Raw genomic sequence first — 15,561 nt, 5'->3', positions numbered from 1 at the left:
ACTAAATGAAAGCAGCAAATTTACAGTAAAATTCAACGTAAAATCTAATTTACTGCTTATTTCCAACCTACAGTTTAATTACATAGTGTTAAGAGGTCTTCAACGGCCATTACCGACCAGTTTACGATGATTTTGCAGAGAAAAGGGATTTGTAAGAGCTGGCAAGCTTGAAAATGGATAAAAAGTAGTATTAGTTGCTTGTTATTTACAGATGTAATATTTGTTTATGTTAGAAAAAAATTTGATACTTAAAAAATAAAAAATTAATTGTAACTATAAGCTTCGCATTGGTTCCAAAGATTTCCACTGATATCATATTTCTTACCTTTTAAAAAAAAAAATAAAAAAAAAAAATACTGTTCAGTAATAGATAAGAGGAAAAGAAAAAAGCAAATAAGGGGCACTGAGTAAATCTACAAGAATAAAAATTACGGAGGAACAATTTTTTTATTGAAAATTTAATTTAATATTTTAACATTTGTCAAGTCTCATTCAATTCTGATTTTTTAAGTTTTTTTACTTTTGTTTCCTTTTTTAAATTTTTAAATTTTCTACGAAATTTGTTAACATTTTAAACCACAAATCATTCTTGATCTTCATCCTTTGTAATATTCATATAACCTTGAGCTAGTTTGACTGCTCTTTCAGCTGCATCATGAACGACTCGTAAATTTTTTACGATTTCTAAACCTTTTAAATAATGAACGATATTAGACCAAATTTTACAGTTGGTTTTCAAAAAGTTAATATTTTATCAAATCTATTAAAAAAATGTAATGATTGCCAATTTATAAAGTAATCTAATTTCGCATTTTTTAAATTTTTTAAATCTATATCAGAATAGATTATATATTTTTTCGAAATAAAATCATCATTTTCTACATCTTTTTCTAATGCTTAAATCATTTGAACTTTTATTTTTAAAGATATATCCCCATCGAAAAATGAAATGACCCTTGCTTCCGTGAATGAATACCACAACTGCTTCGTGATTTTTTGTAAGGCAGTACTGGATACCAAAGGATCGACTGCAGCATAATTATTGAGCTTTTTAATAAAATCTAAATCATTTTTCGAAGCTTGCACCGTATTTGAAACTAAAAACCAGGCTTTCACATAGATAAAAACAATAAATATACCGATATCATATAATTTTTTCAATTCTGAAGCATTGACTTTAAAGGTTTTACGAAATAAAAATATTTTTATCGAGTAAACCACTTTTGACATCCACCTAGCATGATGGTATGCTCCCAGTTTACGAATTTTGAATTATTGAGGTTCTCTTAAGAAAATCAAACATAATTCAAGCAGCTCCTTAGAATCATCTCTAGGTTGATGCTCTTTCAAACAACTTTGAAGAAAAATAATTATTTCATTTTTTTGTGAAAGTAATGATAAATCTTTGAGTTCATCAGTAATATCATATTTTGTTGGATATAAATCGAGCCACTGCTCATAAAATTTTTTAAATAATGGAACATCTGGACCTTTAGTCTTAGGCAATTGTAGTTGAAAGACGGATGCCAAGATGACTTTGTAAATATGGTGTCAACAAGGTTGATACAACAAATTTCTGTCAAGGAAATACTCAAGAATAATTGCAGTGCCATTTATATTACCCAAATTTGCATTTGTAGTATTGCAGCAGAAACACTCCACTTTGTCTAATAGACCCCAATTATTTGAAGTTTCATAAATAGCATTAGCTTGTGTAAAACCTTTTCCATCAGGAAGTGCTGGTATATTCAAAATCTTTTCCCATTCACCATTTGTAACAAGAATAGGTAAGCATTCAACTTTTTTATGAGTCCAAGCGTCAGGTATTATTTTTTCATCCAAGTAAATAACAGCTGCTTCTTAATTTGAATCGAATGCATCTTTCAACTTCTCTGCTTTCTTTTGCCTAACATTGAGTCGAGCTCGATTAAATGAACTTTCATTTAAAATTAGAGTTTGAGTATTAATGCCCAAAGTATTAGCAACTATTCCAATTAATAAAACAGAATGTCTGTAGGGTATTCTACAAGCATCCAAAACGGCTACAACATCTTCTGTCATTTTGTTAATACAACCTCGAACACCTTTTTTTTCGTAATAATGACCTTTCAAGATCAATTTAAAGCAGTGCTTTGTTGTGAATTTGGTTTACTTGATAAATCTAACGAATATTGTTAAAAGCTCTGATCTTATTTATCTGATTCTAAAAAATATTGATTACTCATTGTATTAGTTTTAACATAGGGATTTCAAGTTTTACACAATTAAAGTAGTTAATATGTGATTTAAATATATATTATTTAATTTTTCAAATTCAGTATATAATTCAAGCCTCAAGAAATATAAATAATAATAATACTTTCCAATGTTTAAAATTGCATTACCTTTTTGAATTTAAAAGATTCATTATTTTTTAATTTTTTGTTTCAATGACAAGTTGAAAAAAAAGACAAATATTCGAGTAATACATCCTCAAAAATAAAAAAACTACAAAAGTATCGGAATAAAAAATGTTATCAAAAAATTTTTTACCATGTTCATCAGTCATCTCATCAAGAATCACACACTACCGTAGGATTTAAGTTTGTTCGCTGTAAACCAGAAAGCATATTACTATCAGGCATATTATCAAAAGGCTCTTCAAGACTAAAAGAGATTTAATTGTTCACAATATCTGAAAAGTAATGTTTCTTAAAATGAAATTGAAATAATTAACTAAATTAATTCATTTTAAAACTTTACTGTACCCTCAACTATGTCTAAACTTATATCATAAATAAAATCTCCTATGTATAGTTTTGGTTCTATTAATCTTTTATCTTGGAAAAATGCTTTCTGCTTATCACTTATTTTATCTAAAACATCTTCATGGGCTTCACCCAATAACATGTCTAATTTCCTAGTAAAATTATTTTCATGAACTAAACTTCTTGGTGCTTTCAGATTTTTTAAAATCTTTCTATACTTTTTATATAAATTGCTTAACTTCTTACAGCATCTGTCAAATTTCTGAGTTGGAATATTAGGTTTCTCCCAAAACATCAGAGCTTCTTTGACTGCTAAAGCTACACTATTCTTAATGGTTGAATTTACATGCCTTCTATTAAAGAAAAAAACTCTTAATAATTGCCTCTTTGTTGGTAGCTTATTACCAATAATTTGTGGCATAGCATTACCATTAAAAAAAATATTATTAAGTCTGCTAGTGGAAGACATTTTTGATATTTTTTTAAAAAATGACCTGAAAATCGTTCTTTGTAAGTTCGTTATGAATAAATAAGACATTAAAATTATATACAATTATCATTTCTCAAAAATACAGTCAATGGTATATTCGTTGATAAAATTAATTAAAAAATAGTAAAAAGTATATACTATACCTTTTTAGTAAAAAATTAGGAGTTATTATCATAATATCATCCAAATAATACGGTTCTCAATTTTAAAATTGATACTTGGTACATAAACTTTTCAGTTTTTTTATCATTATTTCAAAATTTCAAATAAGCTTTCATGACATTACAATAGTACTATTATAAAGATTCTCTATGAGTAATATGACAGTTGAGCCTGAGGATCCAATCACGAAAAAAAAACAGACAACAAGTGATCCTTTAACCAGGGATGTTTGGATGCGATCACGTGAGCTAGGAGCCAGGAAAAGAATAGAGCATAGAATGCGATTGGTCCTTCCCATTCAAACAACGAATCACGTTCTATGATTTAATCTGTTCCTGGCCCATGTGATCGTGGCCTTAATGCAAGTTTAGTTTTGGAAGTCGTATAACTTATGTAAGTTATACAAGTTAGCCTCGTACAAATAGAAAAGTGACAGATAAGTAGTAGTACCTTCCGTGTATTTTTTTTCTGACAAGTTTTACTAAGCTGAATTATAAGACTTATATAATTTGTGTAACTTGTATAACTTATAAGACTAAAACTCCCTTTACATTAACCTTTGCCTTTGACACGTAATTTAAGACACAAGCAAAGCTATAGCTATTACATCAATTAAAATGAACCAAACAGAGTACTTGCAAGTGCATCAGATTTATTCTCAAATTAAAAAACAACTAAATTAATACCGGATATAATCTTTAACAACTCACTTTAATTACTTGGAGCGTCACCATCTCGCATCTTTGCTGGGATATAAAGAGAGGATAGAAAAAATTTCACATTCAATTTAGATCAAAATATGCGAAAATCAAGATTTTTTGTCAATATTTTAATTTGTATTCATTGTTAAGCTTGCCAGCTCTTGCAAATTCCTTTTCTCTGCAAAATCATTGTAAACTGGCCGGTAATGGCCGTTGAAGACCTTTTAACACTATGTAATCAAACTGTAGGTTAAAAATAAGTAGAAAATTAGATTGAAAGTTAAATTCCACTATAAATTCACTGCTTTTATTTAGTTACGAAAGTTTTATCGAGTTATAATGTGAAAAATCATTAAAAAATGGCTGTTTATCAAAATCAAAGACCTTTTCACGCTAGTTGATGTGAATGAAGATTAAAAATAAGTGAAAATTTGTGAACTATGATAAATTTAACTTAAAGAATACTTTTTTTGTTCATTGACAAGAGTAAAAACAAGCTCACGGGGCTCTTTTATGTAAAAAATCGTTTAAAAAAGGCCGTTTAATGACGTAAAAGATCTTTTTAAGCTATCTGGTGCACTCTAAGGTTGAAAATAAGTGAAAATTTAGATTCTACGACAAATTTCACATCATAAATGTTTGTCTTTCAAATTGTTGAAGGTCAATTTTAAGCCAACTCATTTGAGAAAGTATATTATATCAAGCATAATACGCATATGTCAACTAAAAACCGTTATTTTGAAATAGGCACGGTTATATATTTTTCTAAAAATCTAAAAAAATTCAGGGCTAATTTTTTTACCAAATTGAAGATTTTTTGAAGGCAGCATAGCAAAAAAAAGATATTAGTGAATCAGGGATACCCTAATATATATATACTAGTGGGGCTAACGCCCCTTGCTCGCTCCATGCACCAACCTCCTACTAACAGATTGAGTTTACAAATTAATGACATTACTCTTGTATTTATCAATGCAGGCTGAAAATTAATTCACAACAGCAGAATACGTGACTCACAAAGGAGTTGATAAGACATATGATTTACTTAACATAACTAAATTAATACAAATATTAATTTTCCAATAGTATTTTAAAATAATATTAGACAGGGTCTTACATTACACGAATTAAAATTAAAAATAAATGCTATAGTAGCGTTAATAAGAACTTTGAGTATATTAGACGATCTCTGTAGAGGCACAAGATTAAAAATAACAAAATTATTTAAGTATATTATAGAAGCAGAAATAATTATGGGAGAAAAAAGAAGCAAAGTTTATATTCCTAGAATAACATTGAATACTGGCACCTTATTATCATTACCTTTTGTCTGCTATAGAAAACAGTTACCCTTTGTATAAGCATGTTCTATAGTTATTAAAGAATCAGAAAAAGAGTGTTTTAATTCCTAAGGATTGTATATTAAATAACCTTTATTCTCTTGCGGACAATTATACGTTGCTTTATTAAGATGTAAGAATCCATAAAGAATTTTTATTCAAATTGCATCCGAGAATAAATAAGGAATTAAAAATATTGTTTAGCTAAAAATTTTTTTGTAATTAAAAAATATATAACTATGAAGATCGTCACATTAAAACAGACATATGTTAATCCATAAAAACCATGAACAACAAATATGTGAACAATATGGAAAGGATTTTAAAAGAACAGATGGGTTAAAATGACATATAAAATGTCACAACATTAAGCTAACGGAATTAATTATTGTTTTAAAAGCTTAATTGTGTTTGTTTATTCAATTATACCTCCTTCTGGATTCTGTCTCCTACTTAACAAAGTCCTGAAGTAATCAAGAATTTTACATTTGGGTAAAGTAGACTTGGACCAGAAAGAGATTTGAAATGTAAAAGTTTAATCAAGTTAAACAAATAATCGTACTTCAGAGACACATAGTAAGAAAGGGAAAGCGGCGAATAGACAGAGGGAGACCTATGATCAGTGACTTTAAAAAACTCTAAAAACGAGGTACGACTAAGGTACTAAATTGCGTATATTTTTTAACATTTATTTCGGTAAAACATTACATAAATGAGTATTTTATTGGGGGAAGGTGGAGAGGGAGCTAAGGGGGAAGCGGAGGGGAGCTTACTCAAATATAATTTAATTAAAAATGACGTTAAAACAAGAAAATAACTAAGTAAATCGAAGGGGAGCTGAGGGGGAGTGAAGGGGGGGCTGAGACTCACTTTCGTCAATAAAACTATATAACATAGGAAGATATGTATATATATATGTACTAAAAGCTAACATGAGATAAAAGAAACTTCAAAATAAGAAGTATATTTGTTGTTTATTAAATTTTGCCAATCTTCAAATATTACAAAAAGAGCTTATCTCTTTTGATGATAGACAAAACAAATCTTGTGTGATATAAGTCAATTTTCTCGATTTTGGTAGAGTTGCTATCGACTTGATCCTACTACTTGCTACCGACTCCTTGCTGGAACTGCTGCTCTACGCTAATCCTTCTTGATGCTTTGCTTTGCTTTGCTTATTGAGCTGCCTATTCAAATATAGTCTTGTAATAATAAATATGAGAAGGAGTTTGGAAGTTTCACCTTTGATATTAAGTTTGGAAGTTTTACCTTTGATATTAATAAATATAAGATGTTTGAGTAATTAAGTAATTATTTGTGTGTTTAATGATTTCAATGTTTAGGTTATTGTTAAGGGCTTAATACATTACCATCGGAAAATCCGGTTACACTAATAATTTGTTTCTGTTTTAGTGATGATTTTATCCATCACTAAGCATTTGTAATTATCATGTAATTATGTAAACATCATATAACTCTCGAGTCGAATGAAAAATCCCGTTACATTAATCAAAATTGACATTTCAAACTTTGCAATGAAGATTTTGTTTACATACTTCCATAGAGTCCAGCTTGTTTTATGAACAGTACAAATATTTATTGTTTCCTACGATCATGTATTCATTTTTTGTACACTTTCTAATCTTTACTATTGACTGTTTTTAGAATGAAGTTCTTTATGTCGCGTTACTCGGGGGGCTGGAATTTTGAAACCGACAGATTTTTTTTTTTTGAAACGAAAGTCGTTTACCCAGAGTCTCTTCCTCTCAAGTTTCCCCCCTTACCCCGTCCCCCTCACCAACTGTTCTCCATACACTTCCCCTCTCCTCACTATATATGTATACCTACCAACCGTGCCGTGTTACTCTTCTTCTTCTACACACCTTTACTCACCATTCTCCCTCACACTCCCAAGCAATTAATTTTTTAACAAATTTCAATTTTATTTTCCCACAGTAATTTTTCTTTGACTTTGAATTTTTTTCTTGTACAATTCTGAAAAAAAAAAAAAATATTTTCCATTAAAGAGATGAGAACCCTCGACCTCCTGCATGTGAGTCCAGCACCTTACCCACTCTGCTACGAGCGCTGCCGACTCTGGGAATTCAGTTTCTTGTACTTATGGTGTGGTTCGTAATTATAACATTCCATTATTAAATGTATTCACTAATAATACATTCAATTATATATTTGTTTTGTAAATTGTGTACTCGTTTTAAATAATACATCTAAAACAAAAAAACAAAAAACAAAAAAAAAAAAATTTAATTAGCATAAATGCGGTTATGTAGATTAAACATACTAAGGGGCGTTATTACGCATTAAATATTTGTATTTTATGCATTTGATGCATAAAATACCGACCGATTTTTATTAAACCTGAGGTTTTTTTTAGCATTGCAGTAGTGCTACTAATTACTGTAATAAATAAATTATTTTATGAATAAATAAATTATTAAAATGAATGAAATACAAAAGAATGAAAAAAAAAGTAATAAAATAAAATATGAAAAAAAGGAATAATATATTTAAAAAAAAAGGGAATGAAAAAAAAAGATTAAATATGAAAATAAGAAAGCAATTGAGTAAAGGAAATACAAAAAAATGAAAAAAAATGTAATTTAATGAAATATGAAAAAAAATAAAACAAGAAATAAAAAAAAAATTAAATTAAACAAGAAATAAAGAAAAAAATAAAAAAAAATTACATAAAATAAAATATGAAAAAAAACAAGAAATATAAAAAAATAAAACAGGAAATAAAGAAAAAAAAAATAATAAAATTAAAAAAAAAAAAAAACCAGGGGGATAAATGGGTCATGGGACCCACGGTAAGAACGAATTTCTTTAAACATGAGATGAGTATAGACACAATTTTTTAGGTAACAAGGGGGTCGCCAGACGCACAGAAAGAACGAAGCTCTGTAAACGTTAGTACTGCATTCATGTTGTTTACTAAAACAAAAACTTCAAAAATGAATAAAAAAAAATATTTTACTACTCACGATGGTTGAACTTCGTGAGAACGTTACAGTACTCGCATAAATACAGTGCTCACAAAGTTCAACCATCGTGAGTAGTAAAATGTTTTTTTTTTTTCTTTTTTTATTCGTTTTTCAAGTTTTTGTTTTAGTAAATAACATAAATGCAGTACTAACGTTTACAGAGCTTCGTTCTTTCTGTGGGTCTGGCGACCCCTTTGGTACCTAAAAAATTGTGTCTATACTCATCTCATGTTTAAAGAACTTCGTTCTTACCGTGGGTCCTATGACCCATTTATCCCCCCTGGTTTGTTTTTTATTTTTTTATTTTATTTTTTAATAGTATCCTTAACTTACTATTTACACTTTTTTTGCAATACGAACATTACTCAACCAATTTTTACTACTTTTCATAATTATTACCTTTATTCTATTTTTATTTTTTGTTATGATTTCTTTTTATATATATTATTTATTTTTTTATTACTATTTCCCTAACCTTAAAGTTGCATATATGATATACTTAGTCCGTGAGACCTATCTTATTTGAACATTTATTTTGCTCTTAAAAGCTATTTATATTTTTCATTTAACGCCTCCGTTTCTTTGCAGTAAGATGCATCTATTTCTTTTCACAATTTTACTAGTAACAATCAAAATATAAATTTTACGTTAGGTGCATGTTTTATAGGCATTTTTCCTTTTAACCGTGTATTATATTTGTATCTACGTCTTTCTTGCACGTGATACTTACTTAGCGCATGATAGGGTATTCGACATACGCTCACATTTTCTGATAACACACTAGCTTTATTTACTTTTATGTTACAAGTTTCAAATGTTACTCTAGTTTGATTTATTCTTGAACGTTTGGTGTAGCAGTTTATTAAAAATATTGCAATCATCATAACTTTTGTTAGACCACTAGTCGTACAGTGTGTACAATAGATGTAACTTTCCTGATTTTGCTGACATACTGTCTTATTTTCTTATTTTTCAAGCAGGCTATCTGGGTTGATTACTATATCATCGTTAATTTTAACCGTATGTAATTTATCCTATCCTTAAACTTCTGATTTTTCGTAAATTACATATTTACTAGTAATTGAGCGCATGTTATTTAAAAATGCCCAAGAATGGAGTTTACTGTGTTTTTCTCTGTCGTTATCCATGCATGTTATAACTTTTCCGTCTAACAAGTTACATTGATAACCGTTATTATGCCTTGTACCATCTATAAAATGTATATCGACCTTTGTTTTTGAATTCTCGATTGAATTCATACTTGTTTTTGATTGTTTTAATACAAACATTTTTATTAAAGAATCTTGCATTGTATTCTTCTCCTGGTCAACATTTCGTACAGAAGCACCGATTTATTTTCTCGTATTATTTTTTACGTCTCATTTAACTCTTACACTATTGAAGTTTGCTTAATGATTTTTCAGATTTTCTCTACACAACTGGTCAACTTCAAATTCGATTTTGTCGTATACTTTTTCTTTTATTTTACCGTGTTATTGTTGTAACTTTGAATTAAGGACATTATTTATTTTGCATAAATAATCCATCTCAGCTTTGATTGTATCACAAACATGACTTTTAGGTTTTATTTGTCGTTTGATCTCTTAAATTTGTATTTTCTTATTTCTAGAGTCATTAACATTGCTAAAATTTTTTACCACCTCCCTCTCCCTCAGAAGTTCTGCTTTAAAAAACGGTTGAGTAATTTTTGTTTCGTTGAGTATTAAATTTTTTCGATGATTAAAAGTTAAAACAAGTACCTTATTTGATGAATTTTTGTTTTGTTGATCATCGTTGTTCTTACATTTTGTTTTTTCTATTAATGTATGACTTACAATGTTTATTGATGAATTTTTGTCTACGGAAGTGTCAATTTTAGTAACTACGCATTTAACAAATTTAAAATTTGTCAATAAGGTTGCATCTGACTTTAAGTTATTATTATTTTGTTGCTCGTTAGAACTATTTTGTAGGCCAACATTGTTACTGCATTAAAGATTTTGTACATACATATTTAATTCACTATTTGCTAGATTATTAGAGTGTACCTTGTCTACGAGTTTTAATTAATTTTCAATATTCAAATTTGTACTTTCAACACATCAAAAATTGTTCTCCAGCTTAATTTTATTTAAAGATATAATATTTTTCGAGAATTTAGGATTAACACATACATCCATATTCGTATTTCAAATGTAAGTTAGAACATTTCTTCCATCTGGTATACTTTTTTTGTGTTCTCTGTACGTTTTGTTTTGTTTCTCCTGATTCATAGTCTTTCAAGATCTTACGAACAGTTTGCTTCACTTAATAACTCCGCATTGCAAGAGTGCTTTTAGTATAAAAAATGATATAATGTTAATAATCATAGATTATTTGAAGCTTTGCCAAATAAATTAAAATAATTTTTAACAGACATAACGGTAACAGTAAAATGTAAGATATTGCAGAATATTGGATTTTAAAAGCTTAGAGCACTTATTTTTTAACGCATAATTTTATTATTCAACGTATTTGCAGTTCTTATATTTTTTTGATTTTTTGGTTCCTTGTAACTCTGTATTATTGAAAACGCATTTTATTAAGTGCCGCTTGCTGAGCACCAAATATAAGCTTCTATACGTTCTTCAAGATCTTTGCGCCCCTTGAATGATATATTTATTATCGTATTGACTTAGTTCAATGGCATTCTTTGCGCATGAACTTCTGAGAATTTGAACGGCCTTGGCCTTGTTCACTACATCATCGAAATATGGATCAATGCATGGGTATGTTTGAAGCAGATGAGAAATTTATATTTAGTGGGTATTAATTTAAATTCAATGTGTTTACACTATTTTACCACAGTATAGGATTTAAGGGGTAAACGTTCTGTAGACTCCATCAAACACGGACCATGGGCAATACTATGGATGATTTTTATATTTTATGATCCTCCGGGAGATAATAAAAAAGAAATAAGGACACGGCAAAAATGTTCTTAGTGCCAGCAATGCTAGTGCTATCACGTGAACTTTTTTAGGAGGGTTTTTGGGTGCCATAAAAGGTGTACTTATCTCGTAGTCTTCACAGCGATTTTCATTCATGAGGACTAGTTGTTTCCATTGTTGCGTTCTTCTTGATTCTACGGTGATTATCTTAATCACAAGATAGTGTTCTATATGATTTTTTAAAAAAGAAGTCAAAGAAATGTATGAAACACATGGATGGAAATCCAAAATTCAGGGTATGAGCCCAAAAGTCGTCCCTACTACATTCATATATGTATATGTATCCGGACAATCACATATTTGTAATTGGAATTATAAGGACAAACAATATAGCGGTAGTATTCCAAAAGCAAACATGAGATAAAAGAAACTCCAAAATTAAAAGTAAATTTGTTCTTTATTGAATTTTACCAATTTTAGAATGTTACAAAATGAGCTTATCTAGATGAATTTGGCGATAAATATATTTGCTCACTAAAAATATAACAATATTGGAATTCCAATCATTGACTAATACGAAGTTTTCTCCATCGACAGTTTTCCAATTTGTTTTGTCTAATGTGGTATGTACTTCTTGTAAATTTTTTGGTAAAGTCGGCAAAAGCGACCGTCGACTTCGCCACATATTATACTAAATATTTTGTAAATCCTCTGGCTCTAACGGCTCTTTAATGGAATCAGGCACTGTTTTACCTCGAATTGCAGATCAAAGAAATTTCGTAGGCCTCGTAGAATTATTATCACACGCTTTTCTTTTGCACGAATTCGAAAGGAACTGCACATGGAGATTTTTGTCGGGCTTATGATCATGAGATCCCGATGTTTTTAGAAGTGTTTCACCGGTAACATCTGTGAGTATTGCCATTTTACAAAAGTTTTTTGTGCATTGCCACTTTTGTCCGGTTTTAAGTAGGCGTGCTTTTTTAAATTTAAACTTATTAAACACTAACAGTGGCTTCTCTTTACTACTTAGCATTGTAATCAACGACATGATAGATCTAATACGATGTTTTTAATTCTCTAATTCACTAATTCTCCTCGACGCTTTGGTTTGCTGCCTATTGAGCTGCCTATTTCGCTATAATCACGTGAAGTCAAATATAATTCGTCTAAGTAACTCTATGTTAGTATGATGATTTTAATGTATAGGTTACGTAAAAGGTTTTAATATAGTACAATCGGAAAATTTTGTTACAAAATAGGAGGAAACAATAAGTTATTGATAAATAATATTGTAAAAAAAAACTCTTGACGTTCACTATTTAAAGGTAGATGAAAAAATTTAGTTTTAATACATTCTTGAAAGTATAAAATTGTACGTCATACTATTGCACAGTTTACTTAAACAATTAATGAATTCATAAGTTTCTTGAGATTGAAATTACAATATTGTATTTTTACATAATGATGTTACGTACAATAATGTTACGAGACCATTATTTATGAAGCTTTCTTACGTCACAAGAAGGTGAATTTTAGTAATTGTTTTATACTGCTAAATTTTATAGAAAAATAACATCATGAAGTATAATTATACGTTCATATGATTTTATATATGCTGCTTTGTTTTTATAAAAATTTTTAATTCAAAAACAATTTTTCTTGAATGCCTAATTTATTTAAGAAAATTAAAATTTTTAGCATTGGAACATTTAATTCAAATATGAATACATACGGATTATATTACTTAAATCAAGTTTCTAAACAATATGGAGTTTTATTACACATAATTTTTGTTCAAACGCGCAATATTCAGGTTGAAGACAAACTGGTAAGCTGGTTAAAATATTGAATTGGTTTTCATGAAGAGAAGCAGATGATCACTACGTTTTTTATAGTAAATAGGGCTATCAACAAGGTACATGGTTTCAATATTTTATTAGATTATTTGTTATTCTTTCATGAGTATTGAATAATCATATTATTTCTTCATGCATATCCAATAATACAATTATTGAACGTACTAAGGATAGAAGGGAAAAGAAATCAGCGTATTATAGCACTACCTCGAGGTTGCTATGGTAATGTTATAACAAATTATATGAATAAAATAATTATTAAGAGAGTGGTAGAAAATGTCTAAACTGGGTAAAAACAGATATTAATCTATTGCTCAGACTATGCTTATAATGAATTATAATCCTTTACGTAAGCTTTGAGATCAAAAGCAAAAGCTTTTACTAAAATCTAATATTCTTTTTCAAAATAAGAATTGTGTGATTTAACATAACAACTTCATTTTTAGTCCTAAATAATGAGCCACCTGATTTCACACTCTAAAAAGTAGTGACTAATTTTAATTGCATTAATTAAACAGAATTTTCCGAAATGTGAAGAACATTTGACGGTATACTTGATAGTAGATTTGAAGATGCTGTGATTGCTTTAGGTTAAGTGGAACACGATTTCAAAATTCATAATATTTTTGAAGAAGCATGCAACGTTAAGCTGCCATGCCAATTCAGAAACTTTTCGTGTCGGGCTTAATGCCTAAAGATATTTTAATTCAAAGGCAAAAATTAACATAAGTTTTATTGAACATTTTAAAAAACGAAAAAAAAACCTCATTACAGCTGAATTTAATTGTCTTATTCAAAGATAACTATGAGAAATTACCGAAAATTTCTTTGGTTGACAAAACATTCTAAAATTATTATTAAATATTGCCAAAAAAAATAGAATCATTGCAAGTTCAACATAAACGAAAAACAACTAATATTTGTTCCAATATTTTTGGCAAAGATTTTAACTTTCCAATCTATAACTATATACTCACTTCTCACAACATATTTAATTGCTTTTTAAATGATAAAATTTTAAATAATTATGTGATTTTTCAATTTTGAAGCAATAATGAGAAAGCCTTACCTCCACAACAACGTCATTTCAAAATTGAAGTAATTGTTGTGTTGATATGAAATAATGCAATAAATATACTTATAGAGAGTTAAAGATAAAACAAACCATCGCTTTAGAGCGACATGTCAATGGTGGTGTTACAATATGTTAACAAATTATTTGGATAAAATAATTTCTAAGAAAGCAGTTAAAAAACGTCAGATAAGGGCTAGAATAAATATTGGAGCGTTGCTTAGACAATGTGTTAATAAATTGTTAAGAGGCTGAGGTTGTTTTTGTAAAAAGTGTAGAAAAAGCTAAAAGGGGTAAGTGAAAAAAAAGTTAAACTTAAAATGACAGAATAACACTAATACTTTTACCACGTTAACTGATGCAGCTGAAATGAGGCTGGAGATAGTTCTATAATATAGTGAGAAAAGTTTATCGCGTTATCTTGCTATAGGGTTATATAACAGTATACCAGTGATGATGGCCAAGGGGGCTGGGATTTGGCAGGTAGAGGTGGCTGAGTACTAATAAAATCTAATAGAAATATGGTAAAAACCTACAGAATTTTAGCATATTAAGAGGCACGCTGAACGGGGCTTTTTGAAATTGAGTGAGGGGCTCAGGAGGGTAGGTAAGAGCTTACAAAAAGTTAACACCAATAAAATTTTACCTTATTAAAAGGAGGTTGGAAGGGGTGCAGTGGCAGAGAGGGGGGTTAGTGGGTAGTTGTGTTGATTAACCCTTCAAAACCACACACACACATACATATACTAGTGGGGACTAACGCCTTTCTGCACGCTTCATGCACCAACCCAAGAAGAAATCAAAAGACCAATGAATTTTATATCTTATAAAATTTTAAAGCTATAGGATTAATTAATTATTAATCACAAATCTATTACATATGTAATAAAGCTAGCACTGTGACGTTACCATTTAATTTCAGAATTTTTGGCTTTGTTTCTAAATTCAAGGAATGTATAAGGTTACATGATGTGAGAAATATGTCAAGATTATTTCAGGTAAAGTTTTATCGATAACAAGCATAATTGTGCTCTTTTACATAAGAATCAAATTTTGAAATTAGTCGATATATCTTTTAAATCGTTAGGTTTATCGATTCCTGTAATTAGTTAATCAGAAAAAAATGATTATCTTAAGGAAGTGCAGTTCTTTAGTCATGTTCATATACAACAAAATAAGGTAGAAACATACTTTGTGACGACTCAGAATTTTCATGATGATTGTTAAAAATTGGAAAAGAAAAAGTAATATCATT

Source organism: Copidosoma floridanum, unplaced genomic scaffold (assembly GCF_036245765.1).
Source record: "Copidosoma floridanum isolate Cflo_tuat_1 unplaced genomic scaffold, Cflo_Japanese_pri ptg000004l, whole genome shotgun sequence".
NCBI lineage: Eukaryota > Metazoa > Arthropoda > Insecta > Hymenoptera > Encyrtidae > Copidosoma > Copidosoma floridanum.
This window is presented reverse-complemented; position numbering follows the sequence as displayed.